Genomic DNA, 12742 nt, shown 5'->3' on the forward strand with positions numbered 1-12742 from the left:
CCCCCCCCCCCCATGTTCCTGGGTTTTTTTTTCCTCTCTCTTTGCTTTATATTTTTATAATACCACAAATGTTACTTTACAATATTTTAATAGGTACAAATCCCCCCCGTTATGTTCCTGGTTTTTTTTTTTTATCTCCCTCTTTGCTTTATATTTTTATAATATCACAAATGTTACTTTACAATATTTTAATAGATATAAAGGATTATAGAGAGGATTGGTGGAGCGTGAAAGAAGGGTGGAATCAGAAATTAATTCTGTCCTGAGCTAATCTAAAAAAAAATTTGGTGGACAAAACAGTGTTTATAATATGTATACGAGCAATCTCTAAGAAATAAGACTAGTAATTTATTCTATGCACCGCTCATATTGCTAGCGCATATTGTAAATGTTGAGATTGTAACGATTGAGGACACCGGATATCTATTTCTTAAGAGTTAAAGCAGTGGTGTCTTTAACAGCACAATATAAAAAAAATGCGCCCATAAAAACCCAGGACATCAACAAATCACAAAATAAATCTAAAAAAAAGAAGAAATTAAATAGGCATCCTGTTTAGAAGGCTTATTTATGTGTCCATCCTAGTGAGTTTAAATACTTATGTTCTAATCCTCAAAATGTCATGTTGCCCCATTATACCCCTGTCTATGTATTAATATATTAATTTAATCCTTTTCATTTTCTTTAATTACCGGGATTAGGCAATCCCATTTACTGTAACTGTCAAGATAAAATTTGCTCCGGATTATGCTGCTAAATATCCGGCCGAGGATCAATATTGGAAAAAGCTCATTAGAATCTTTTCCTCTGTTTCACATGAATCCTATCAATGCTCGAGTTCAAGCCTTGTAATTGAGGCATGAACGTTGAACTCTTCTTTTAATTTCTAGAACCAGGCATGCTTGCAACCAGTTCGAACCAAAGTTGTCAAATCCGTTCCGTACCGGCCGGTACCGGCCGGTACGTACCGTACCGGTGCGTAAACGGAACGCAAAAAGTCATGTTCCGTTCCGGTTGAAATACCGGCCTGTTCCGGCCAATACCGGGTGTACCGGACAATACCGGCCTGTTCCGGACATATTCCGGTGTTCCGGCCGGTACAAAATTACCCTCTTTTTTTTTTTTTTTTTTTTTTTTTACATTTTATTTATGTTTATACTTAAAATATGGTAGATATATATTAAATATATATATAAAATATTAATTGCGGTAAATCCGGAACGGTACCGGGATACAGCCCGGTACCGGTACGTACCATTCCAGTAGTGAAAACGGTACGCTGGCCGGTACGGTATTGACAACTTTGGTTCGAACCACTCTAGATCTGGATTTCAAGTCAATGGCAGCGCATCCGGGTTATTAAAAAAAAAGTTGACGGCAACGTTCTAAAATAGCATCATCGTAGTCATTGATCTTGGAGAAGAACCCGGAACGGCACCGTCGTCATTAATTTTTCGTTTCATTGATATTTAGAAACGAGAGTGGACGACATCAAAACAGTCATGAATGATCGAGGTTCTAAGGTTGAGACACATCGCTTCCATCCTCTTGATCACCGCCGTTACCGGATTCCGTTGCAGGAATATCAGTTTTAGGTATTATGTTTTTCGATTTTTGTCATATTGATTATGTTTTGTTCGTCTACCTTGATTGAAATCTACATTTCTCAAAACATGTCATGTTTTCTGATTTTTGTTATATATTTTATTTGATCATGTTTTGTTCATCTACCTCGATCGAAACCTACACTCCTCGAAACTTGCCATGTTTTTCGATTTTGTCATATTTTTTAATTGATCTTGTCCTGTTAATCTACCTCGATAAGGTTTTGCCTTGTTTTGTGAATTCATGTTTTGCCCTGTTTTCCGGATTACACATTCGTTTTTGTAAGAATTGTGTTTTCTTTTTAGATTTTAGGAGAATGAAAATATGAGGGAGAAAATTAGGAGAGAGAAAAAATTCAAAAGATTAGGTGAGAGAAATGTTTGAAATAGGAGAGAGAATTGAGATAATTAGAAAAGATTAAAAAAGAGAGAGATTTGAAAAATTAGGAGAAAGAAAGGGCAGTTTAGGATTTATTTGAATTTGAGGATGGAAAGATAAGTATTTAAACACATTAGGATGATCACCTAAATAAGTAGGATAAAAAGGATGGCTAATTAAGTTCCCCTAAAAAAAATGCTCTGGATTTTTTGTTGTTCTGCCATTATAATTTAAACCGAAAAGAGTAAAATTGTAAGAACCAACATTTTATAATTTAAACACATGCACCAGCTACTGTTATGTATCAACTTAATCAATAAAAATCTACGCACACTAGTCAGTGCTCTGAATTTAACAACATAATAGTAACAAATTTAAGCACATCAGCCAGTACTGCATTTAACAACATGCACATCAGTTAAGGAACAAATAAATGGATTTGTGACTTAGTGGGTTGGGCTAAACAAATAAATGGGCTAGGCTAAAAAAAACTTGAACAAAAATTTTACATATAATTTTTTTTTTTTTGATTTTCTAAAATGCACCTGGGCTACAGCCCACTCCATGGTGCGGCTGTAGTTCCGCCCTTGGTGTGAAAGTTAAAAGGAGCGAGCCAGCAACAATACATTTTCGTGCTGTTCACTTGTTATTTTGCCTAACCCTTTGGTGTACATAGGTTCAACACAATTACAAAGTTTAATTCAGGACAATAATACTTTATTAATAATGAAACATTTACAACTATAGGATGTTACAGGCCGGATCAAGCCAGGGCGTTCGAATTTTTGTTTGGGTCCGGACTTTTGCTCTAAGCCATTGAAGATCTGTCGAAAGTTTATGACTATTAAATGACCTTAAACCTTCCACTGATTTGGACCATTGAAACACAATTCAACGACTGAGATCGTAATTCGAATTTTAGCTAAAATTCGGACGTCCTGACTTGTTCCTTTGCAAGAATATTTCTTACTCAGTAGAAGATCTGCCAGACTTATATTTTGCGCAAGGACATTCCGGGAATCCGTGTCGTCTCCTTGGTAAAAAAATTAGTGCCTTTTATAGGCAATTCCAGACTTCGAAACAAGGACTTTTGTATGCGAAAATTGAATACAAAAATAACGCTAATTGAAGAGGTCGAAAGCAATAATAATATTGTAATCAAGATTGCTTGTTCAAAATTAATGTGAGGACTTTTATAGGGGAAAACTATAGTACACAGGGTATACCGTATGTCTAAATTACGACAATTTGAGATTTTCATTATACCAATTTTTGGTTTTCTAATGCATATTTATGATGCTAATTACGACTTGTACTTTAAAATTTACTTGTTGAACAGGTCATTAGCAGGTTATCCATAATTAAAAATATTGTTATTATGTAACCATAATTATTCGTACCAAAATCCATAATACTTGTATCCCAACCAAATATATGCATACAATATCAAAAATTAAATAATGCTACACATAAATGTTATAACAACACCAGAAATTGGCATTATCTTACCACAATGAGTTGTACCAAAAATTCTTTGACTCATATGATATTCCGTAACAAAATCAAAACTTGTCGTACCAGAATCAACAATTGTTATACTCAAGCCAAAAATATTTGTAAAATACCACAAATTTAATAAAATAACCACAATTGTTATGACAACACCTAAAATTGTCATTTTCTTACCACAATGTGTTGTATCAAAAGAAAACATATGTAAATACTACAAATTATATAACAAACCACAATTGTTATAACAATACCATAAATTGACGTTTTATTACCACAATGTGTCGTACCAAAAGAAATTGATTAAAATATTTCATAATAAGACATGTCCAAAATACCACAAATTCAGTAATATAACCAAATTTGTTACGACAACACTACAAATTGACATTTTCATACCCACGTGTCATATAAAAAAAAATTCAATTAGCTTGTTCAATTAATGATAGTTATGATCGGCAAAATATCATACCATAATTAAATAATATAACCACAATTGTTATAATAAAATCATAAAGTGGCGTTACCTCACAACAACTTGTCGTAAATTTTTTTTTTGTGATGATATATTCCATAACAAAATAAAAATATGTCGTAAAAACTCCACAATAATTATACCGAAGCACAATATATACGTAAATTAAATACCAAATATTGAATAAAATAATCACAAATACTATAACAATACCATAGATTGTCGTTACCTTAGCACAATGTGTTTTACGAAACTTAGCCTAATTATTTTTAATTCCCACCACATAATTTTTTCAAATTTTGAAAGTTTCCACCATGTTATCTTAATTTTCAATTCTCTCCACATTATTTTTTCAAATTTTAATTTTTCTTACACAATACCTCAATAATTTAAACTAAAAATGAAGTTCTCACTCAAAATTTTCATCCAAGAAATTCACCAAAAAGTAAGTATTATACTCAAATTTTCGAATACAACTACAATTTTCTCTCAAAATATTAGTCTAAAATCAAATTCTTTCTCGACAAAATTTAATTCAAAATATCAAAATTCCTTTGTGGAAAATGAGATGTCACTAAAAAATATAATTATCCAACTGTAACTTTCGACACTAAAATGGAGTACAAAAAAATAAGTGTGAATATCAAAAAATAGAGTGAAAAATACTCCATTTTTTATAATTGGTGAAATTAATTATATTACTACCCAATCTTATCAATATTCAGGGCGCTACACTTAAGAATTGGCACTATATATTTGACACGTGGATTGGTGTCAAACCTTCACCCTATGCATACCAATCCAAATTTAATGGTGGTCCCTGGAACTAGCTAGGTCGTAGAAGTATAATCTAAATAATTTTGTAAATTTATTTTCATTGTACTTTCTTTCAAAACAAATTATTATAGTCGATATATTGATTTACACCAATGACATAAGCTATAGTATGATCTACAAGTGCAGGCCCAGCACTAGAACAGAGGCATTTGATGCCACTGTCTTCTCAAATTTTCAGCTGGGAAATAGAGCCTCTAAGTACAAGAAAGTATTATAGAATTAATAGCCTTTAGAATTGCAAATTCTCAATTGTGTACCATAGTGATAAGATTTTGGAGTTTGAACATTTATCTAAAAGATCTGGGGTTCAAGTCTTGCACCCTTCATTCCTATTTTTTTTAAAAGAATGTTATTTTTTAGGATAAATTACATAATTAGTCCTTGAAGTTTCACACTTCAACAAATCTCGTCGTTCAATTTCAATACAACATTAAAATCTAATAATGCACCATCTGAGCCCCATGTAAGGTGTTTTTTTATTTATTTATCGAAATTGTCTATCTTTTAAAATTTACATAATATCAATTAGGTCATTCGTACAAAGAATGAAGTTGATGGCTTATAGTTAGACACTTAATTGGATGGAAAATATCATTCTATTATTCAATTTGCGTGCTGGTGATGGAGCTTCCTAAACCTGACCGAGGCAAAAATTTACGTAGGTGACTTAATCAACAAACATAAAAAAATTCAACGGATTTAATTGTCATTATTGTGTCACAATTTCATGGCTACCTTACATTCAACTACAACAGAGGACTATGTTTCATATCAAATATTAATTGAATGTACAATCTAAATGTCATTAGTGAGTGTATTTTTAGAATGATCGATTAGAGCTGTTAAGATGTCAACTTATACGATATTTAATTTGTGATATTTTAGACATGTATATTGCTTGGGTATAATAATTATTGATTGTGCTACGACATATTTTTGTCTTGTATCTAGTATCTTTTGATCGATTTCTTTTGGTACGACACATTGTGGCAAGAAAGTGCCAATTTTTTGTAATGTCATAACAATTGTGGTTATGTTAAATAATTTGTAGTATTTTACATATGAGGGAGAGGGAGAGAAAGTCAAGGAGGAGAGAACAATCTGTTACCTGCTAAGCCCTTTTTTATTTTATTAATTGATTTAATAAATGGGTGGTCCGGATTATTCACTTTGAAATCTAAGGGTTTAAAATCATGGTGCGTATGGTGTACCCCCTAATAAGGGGTGTGTACCATAGGACTACCCTTTTTTGTTTAGTATATTTAAGTACAAAACATAACTTAGTAAGGTGCAGGAACGGGGGTTGCTGGTGCAACTGATCCGACCATTCATTTCGGCAATGGACGATTCAGATTTTAATCTGAACAATGAACGGTTAAGATTTGTAGAGAAGTTTGGATTAAGAGCACGTACACAAATAAAATATATTTTACCTACCCAATAATCCACTTTTTTTATTTTACCTACTGAAATCTCTCTCAATCCCATACCAATCCTCTCTATTATATCTCTTTATCCTTATAAAATATACATACTAAGAGAGAGAGACAGAGAGAGGGTAGAGAGAGAATGAGAGAGAATGAGGGAGTGATAGAGAGAAGTGAGAGAGGAAGAATTATTTTTGTTTATTTATACATAGCTACAGCTGTTCAGTATCTTTGCCCAACCAAAACACCAAATGTATTTTATCTTGGGGTTTTGCTACTCTGGTGTAGCATGATTTTTCAAGATTTGCATAGCTATTTTACCGAAATTTCCTCTTTACCTATGCAGATGTTGTTGCTCTAAATTAATTCGGAGTCGTCAGTACTGAGATGGATAGCCGATTCGGCCACGCTACACTTTGTGGGGGGTGCACTACAACATGTACCCTTCGGTCTTGGGGAACCGGGGGTGCAGTCGTCCATCTCAGCACGTACGTCTCCGAATTTAATCCAAACTCCTACAAATCTTAATCGTTTATTGTTCGGATTAAAATTCGAGCCGTCTATTGCCGAGATGGACGACCGGATTGGAAGGTGCACTACAGCATCCAGAGTCCGCATTACACTGTGTAGTGCAGCAGCACCCCCGTTCCCCTCAATCGGGTGTGAGTATGGGTACAAAGTGAAGAGATTGGGTATGGAAGGAGTACCGTTGGTTCAAATCCGACCCGTACGTGCGCATTGGGTGCTTGGTGTGTTTGATGGCGAGCGGGGATCAGATGAAATAACCTTATTCGTGTGGAGTCTCAAAACTCATAGGCACGGTCTCCAATGAATTTTCTCTATCTCTTTCCACTCATTACTCTCAAGAACCTTCCTCGAAACCCCATAGGTGGTGATCAAAATCGGTATGCAGAAAGGTGCGGTGATAAAAATCAATAATGCTAGGTACATATCAATTTGTCACACCATAACCACACCCCTCTTACATACATGTGTACGCGGGTCTCATTCCACGATTAATGCCAAGGACCCACATGCATGTATGTGAGATGAGTGTGGCTGTAGTGTGACAAATTCATATGTCTATAGCATCTCACGATCAAAATATTAAGAATGAAACAGGCAATTCAATGGTGAGAGGTTGACTTCGGGGTACTGAGGAATAACGCCTGGGTTAAGTTTCGTGTATTGGTAACGAACCGGTACCGGTGGTTTTATCCAACTGACTTTGTGAGATGGCGTTACAACGGACTTTGATCCAAAAAAATTTCGCGTTTACCACGTAAGCCTTGTTTGATTCACACATTAAAACTTATGGGATTAAGTGATTAATAGTACTCCTGGAATTGTTAATTCCTAGATTATTTGTTCTGAATTAATTTTTTCTCTAAAACAAATTTAAAAAAAAGTACATCATTAAAATTTTAAAAAAAGTATTCTCATGGGATCCCATTTTAGATACTCCTTCCGTTTCTTGTTTAGTATTCAGTATTCTATTTTAAGTTATCCCTTAATAAATGTCTATTTTGTAAAGTTAATGGGTAAAAGTTGTTATAATATTTTTCATTTTGAGCCTAAAATTAGATTTTTTTTGAAAAGTTAGTAAGTTAACAGTGTAATAATGATGCCTCCATAGAGGATAAGTAGAGAAAATGAAGGTAAAAATTGATGTGAAAAATGTAATGATGATGCATGTCTCCTTAAGTTGAAGTTATAAAGCCGGACAGTTAAAAATGGACGATCGGAGTAACGGTTTATACTCACTTGATTATTTATTGTCATTGAATTTGGGAGGCCATATTTGGTGAACCTATTTAGCTTTGCAAAATGTTATTCCTCAGGAGAACTATGCCTCCGCTGCGGGTGACTTTGGCCTTTGTCTGGAGCGACCGACTCGTGAGGCCACGTTGACTCTAATGCCCAACGGCTGAAGGAAAATTTCACTTGCATTTTGGTGGCCTTCATGGACTCTGGAATCCTGTAAGGCGGAGTGCCCTATAGGGGTGGTACCGTTGTAGTGCAGCGCACAGCCGTTGATCTCATCAATTAACGGTCTAGATCAAAAATTATATCTCAACCAATATTCATTGTCAAGATCGATGGCTCGTGTGCGTCTTACAGGGTGTCTTGCAGAGTCTTGCACTACAGAATTTCCCAATCTGGCCTTCACCAGATTGTCTTAGAATTTTATTTTTACAGGCCACTATGATATTGGATTCAATGATTTGTTGGCACTTGATATTATTTGGTATTTGTGTTTTACCATGTTCGTTGTATATCACGTTTTAATAACAATTGAGATTCATTATTGGAAGTGATTTGATCACAGTTTGCCACATTTTTGTTTATAACACATACTCCCCCCGTCCCTTATTTAGAGTTTAGTATTCTATTTTGGGCTGTCCCTTAATAAGTGTCCATTTTGTAAAGTTAGTGGCTAAAAATTGGTGCATTGTCTATTTTGTAACTAAAAGTAGATTTCATTTTGAAAAGTTAGTGAGTAAAAGTATATTGATGATAGGTAAGTAGGGAAAGTGGAGGAAAAAGTTGATGTGAAAGATATAATGATGATGTCTTTTTAATAAGGTGGAGTTACAAAGCAAGACACTTAAAAAGGAACGGAGGGAGTATATTATTTCAATCGTCGTTTTAGAAATTTATTTTTTAACATTCATGGCTTGTCATTTAATGAGATTTCACGTGACATATTCATTCCTACGACTCTTTAAGTCAAGTTGTGGTGTTAGGTGAGGACTTACCTAAGAGTTTCTCATATTAATTTGATCACCTCCTTATGAGTAGCATTTTAGTGTTAGGATTTAATTCATTGCCTCTGCATTTCTAAAAACTTTTTGGTTAAAGATGAATCCATTTTATTTTATTTTTTTGAATTGCAAAATGATGATGAATCCATTTTACTAGCTATTTGGTGGTACATTCCTATTATTTGAGTCATGTGACAGTTTAATCCTATAATTCCGAAGTACAAAAGGGAAAAAAAAGAAAAAAAGAAGATAGTTTGATCCCACGGTTATGAGTCATTAACGATCACCACATTCGAATTCAAACTTTGGAAGGATGGTATGGCAAGTTACTTGCTATCGAATTTTATATACATCATTCACATTTGTATTCTATGTTTTTTTCCCTTTTTTTTATACATAAGAGAAACAAAAACACTTGACACAGTAGCTTGATGAACTCCAAGACCACCGCAGTCATTGCGCAAAACCTCCAACACAATTGATATGGGGTTTGATTTGCTTTCCTCGGTCTAACTACAGACCCCACCTTGCTGGATTATGGGCGCAACCATTAGCCTCTCCAACTAAAGATTAATTCACACGTCCAACCCATATTACATTGCTCATTGATCAAGGTGATCAAGTTGTAATTAGGATCAGAGGGGGCTGATTCGAAATTGTCCAGAGTGCCACTTGTGAATCCGTGTCTAACACAACATGATGTAACCTCATATATCCCACAAAAGTTCAGCCCTTAAAGCATCCAAATTACCAATTCTACGAGCAAAGCCCCTAATCCTATTCCCACCGTCATCACGAACTACCTCTCCACTCGCAGCCTGTCTTGGACTTCCATTGGAGGCCCCATCGACGTTGACATTGAAAACACCATTGAGAGGACCTTGCCATTTCACAGCTATCCTTTTCAAGAATTTGTTGGAAGGATAGAGCATCAACAATGCATTTTTATCATGTCAAAAAAAAAAAAAAAAACAATGCATTTTTATTAAATCAATCAATCAATACAAATTTTTTATTCCACTTCTTTCTAGAAAATCCACCAGCTAGGTAACTGCTTACGTCAGGCAAAAATGGACGTCACATCAAGCATTTGGAATGATAGGGCGGGTTTTGTTTGGATTCGGTTTTTCGAGGGTAGAGAAGGGTGTGCGGAATATACTAAAAATTAAAAAAACAAGAAGAATGTGCGGTTTAGATTGACAATCAATAATTCAGATTTGTTGAATTTTTTTATCGGTAAAAGTCTTTTATTATCGGTAAAAGATGGAAAACAAATCTAGACCATTAAAGACACTATCAAAAGTTGCAATCACTCGGAATGCACAACTGCAGTCCAGGTTAGATTGTAAACAAGCCAGATTCTTTTGTTCCCTTGAGAATTTCTACTCATGTAATTAAGTGAAATTATCCTTTTGCCCCTCCTAAAAAAATAAAAAGAGAATTTCTACTCATACAATTTTTCAATGATCCGGACATTTTCTCTTTCAAAATAAGAACATCCTTGTGCCTCTGCTTCTGAGTTTCGTATATTTTTTGTTTTTGGATTAATGGCAATAGAAATGTTGTTTCCACTAAAAATATTATTTAGTCCATTTAGTTAGAGGAAATGACCGGTTTGAAAAGTGAAAAACCAAGTGCAAATTAAAGTCCATTTAATTAGGATAGTTCCATTGATAAGAAAAAAAAAAGTACAGTAATCAAGAAAGGAATACAAACCAAATACGCACCCCAATCCATTATGGGCTACAACTGACAAGTGTTGGAGCTTTGGTGTGTTTTTGTAAAACACATTGTGCATGTTTTCTCTAGTCCCACATTGCTAAATCACAAAACTTCTAGCCACTTTAAATGACGTTGCACACAAATGAGTTTGTGAATAAGGACTAAAAGAGAGGTCTCGTGCGCTCAGGAAAATGGGTGGCAATTTGAAAAATTGATTCGAAAACTAATTAACCGGGTGCGCGTCACGAGTTATTTGCGCAGGAGGGAGGGTTGCAAATCCGGGATTTTTTTGCTAAATTTCTGAAACACGTTTTTTGTTACAGAATATTTTCAGTCAATCAAAAATCCTTTTCCAAATGGGAAGTTCTGGCTGATTGACGGATTGAATAAAAACGTGTGATAAATCAAATTCCTTTGATTTGAGCAGATTAAGGAAACCGTTTAAAAACCGTGTGCTAAATTAACGCAATTCGATTTGATTTGATTTTTTGTTTCCAAAAATCAAACCCAGCCATCACCTATAAATACAACATTTCGGAAATGGTTTTAGACACAGAAAAAAATCATCTCTCTCTCCACGAAAAAATGATTTCTGTTGAGTTCGAGCAATAGGTAGAATTGTGTTTTGTTTTCGGTTTTCTTCTGTGAAATAGTGATTTGGCTTGTAAAGGTGAGATCTTCCGGAGAACTATTGAAGTCTTGGTCCCCATCAAGCCTGCTAGGGTTTCGAATATTTCCTTTGCTTACTCTGCCCGCACACGGACACAATCACACAATTATACTTTTTTAATTTTCGGATTTAATATGCTGAGTCCTCATTGTTATTCTATTGAGAGTCCTTTTCTGAGATTCATTCTGTTGAGAGTTGAACGAATATTTCCTTCGCTTACTCTGCCCGCACCCCTAACTCCACACTTGTGACGGGTTCCGTCCGTATTGTTTGGCGAATCTGGTGCAGCTCAGAGCTGAGTAGGCATGGCGTGTGATGGTCCGGCAAGTATGGCTAATAAATGTGAGGCTCGAGTTAGGGGGTTTTTTTATTGTTGCTTTTCTTGTCCTGTTGTCGGCTATTTGGCCTAGTGGTGTTCCGGCTGGTCTCCCAGTTCGGCTTGTACTAGTCTAGTGTTTCTAGGTTCCGTGGGTGTTGGTGGTGGGTTTATAATTTTAGGTTTAGTGTCGTTTGAATTGTTTGGCTAGAGTCTTCAACTGCGTTAGGGTTTCATTGCGTGTCTGGGTTGTGTCGGCAGTTTGGTTGTGCGATTGGGTTGTAGTTGGAGGTTTAATTCGGTGTTCGTCTAGATTTCATATGTACTTTCTCGGGGTTGAGCTGGGGCCAATTCGGGTTTCTTTACTACCTAGACCTAGATTGGTTCTTAATCTAGGCATTTCGTCGGTTTTGCTTTTGCAAGGGGTGCCTGTGTCAAAGTCTTGGTAGTTTTCGTCGGTCTTGCTTCAGGCTCACATTTTTTTTCCAGAGGTAGCAAATGTGCGGGATTGGTTGGGTTTGGACGGGTTGATCATACGGTTCATGGGTAGTTTTCGTCGGTCTTGCTTGAGGCTCACACTTTTTTTCCAGAGGTAACAAATGTGCGGGATTGGTTGGGTTTGGACGGGTTGATCATACGGTTCATGGGTTAGATGTGGGTCATGAATGATCGGGTTGATAAACGGGATGGCGTGGAGTAACCCAATTAGAACCATTCTCATACATGGGCGTTGTAATTGAGCGGTCATGAGCGGGTGAATAGGTTTGGGTTAAGATTGCATAATACAACATGCATACTCATCGCATGTGTTGGGGCATCTAGTTGTTGTGTTGAGAGTCAACACCTCAGTCTCCATAGATCTAGAATCCTCTACATCTAGGAGGGTGCACCAATCACCTATTAGGAAGAGTAGTATGTTTTGATACAGGTTCCAACATTAACCAATTCTTTCCAATGTCGTGTATACTTTGCTGCTTTTGGATTATTTTGTTGTAGTATGTAGGTGCGGTCAGATTTGTCAATCTTTGACTCAAGAAG

Source organism: Rhododendron vialii, chromosome 4a (genome assembly GCF_030253575.1).
Source record: "Rhododendron vialii isolate Sample 1 chromosome 4a, ASM3025357v1".
NCBI lineage: Eukaryota > Viridiplantae > Streptophyta > Magnoliopsida > Ericales > Ericaceae > Rhododendron > Rhododendron vialii.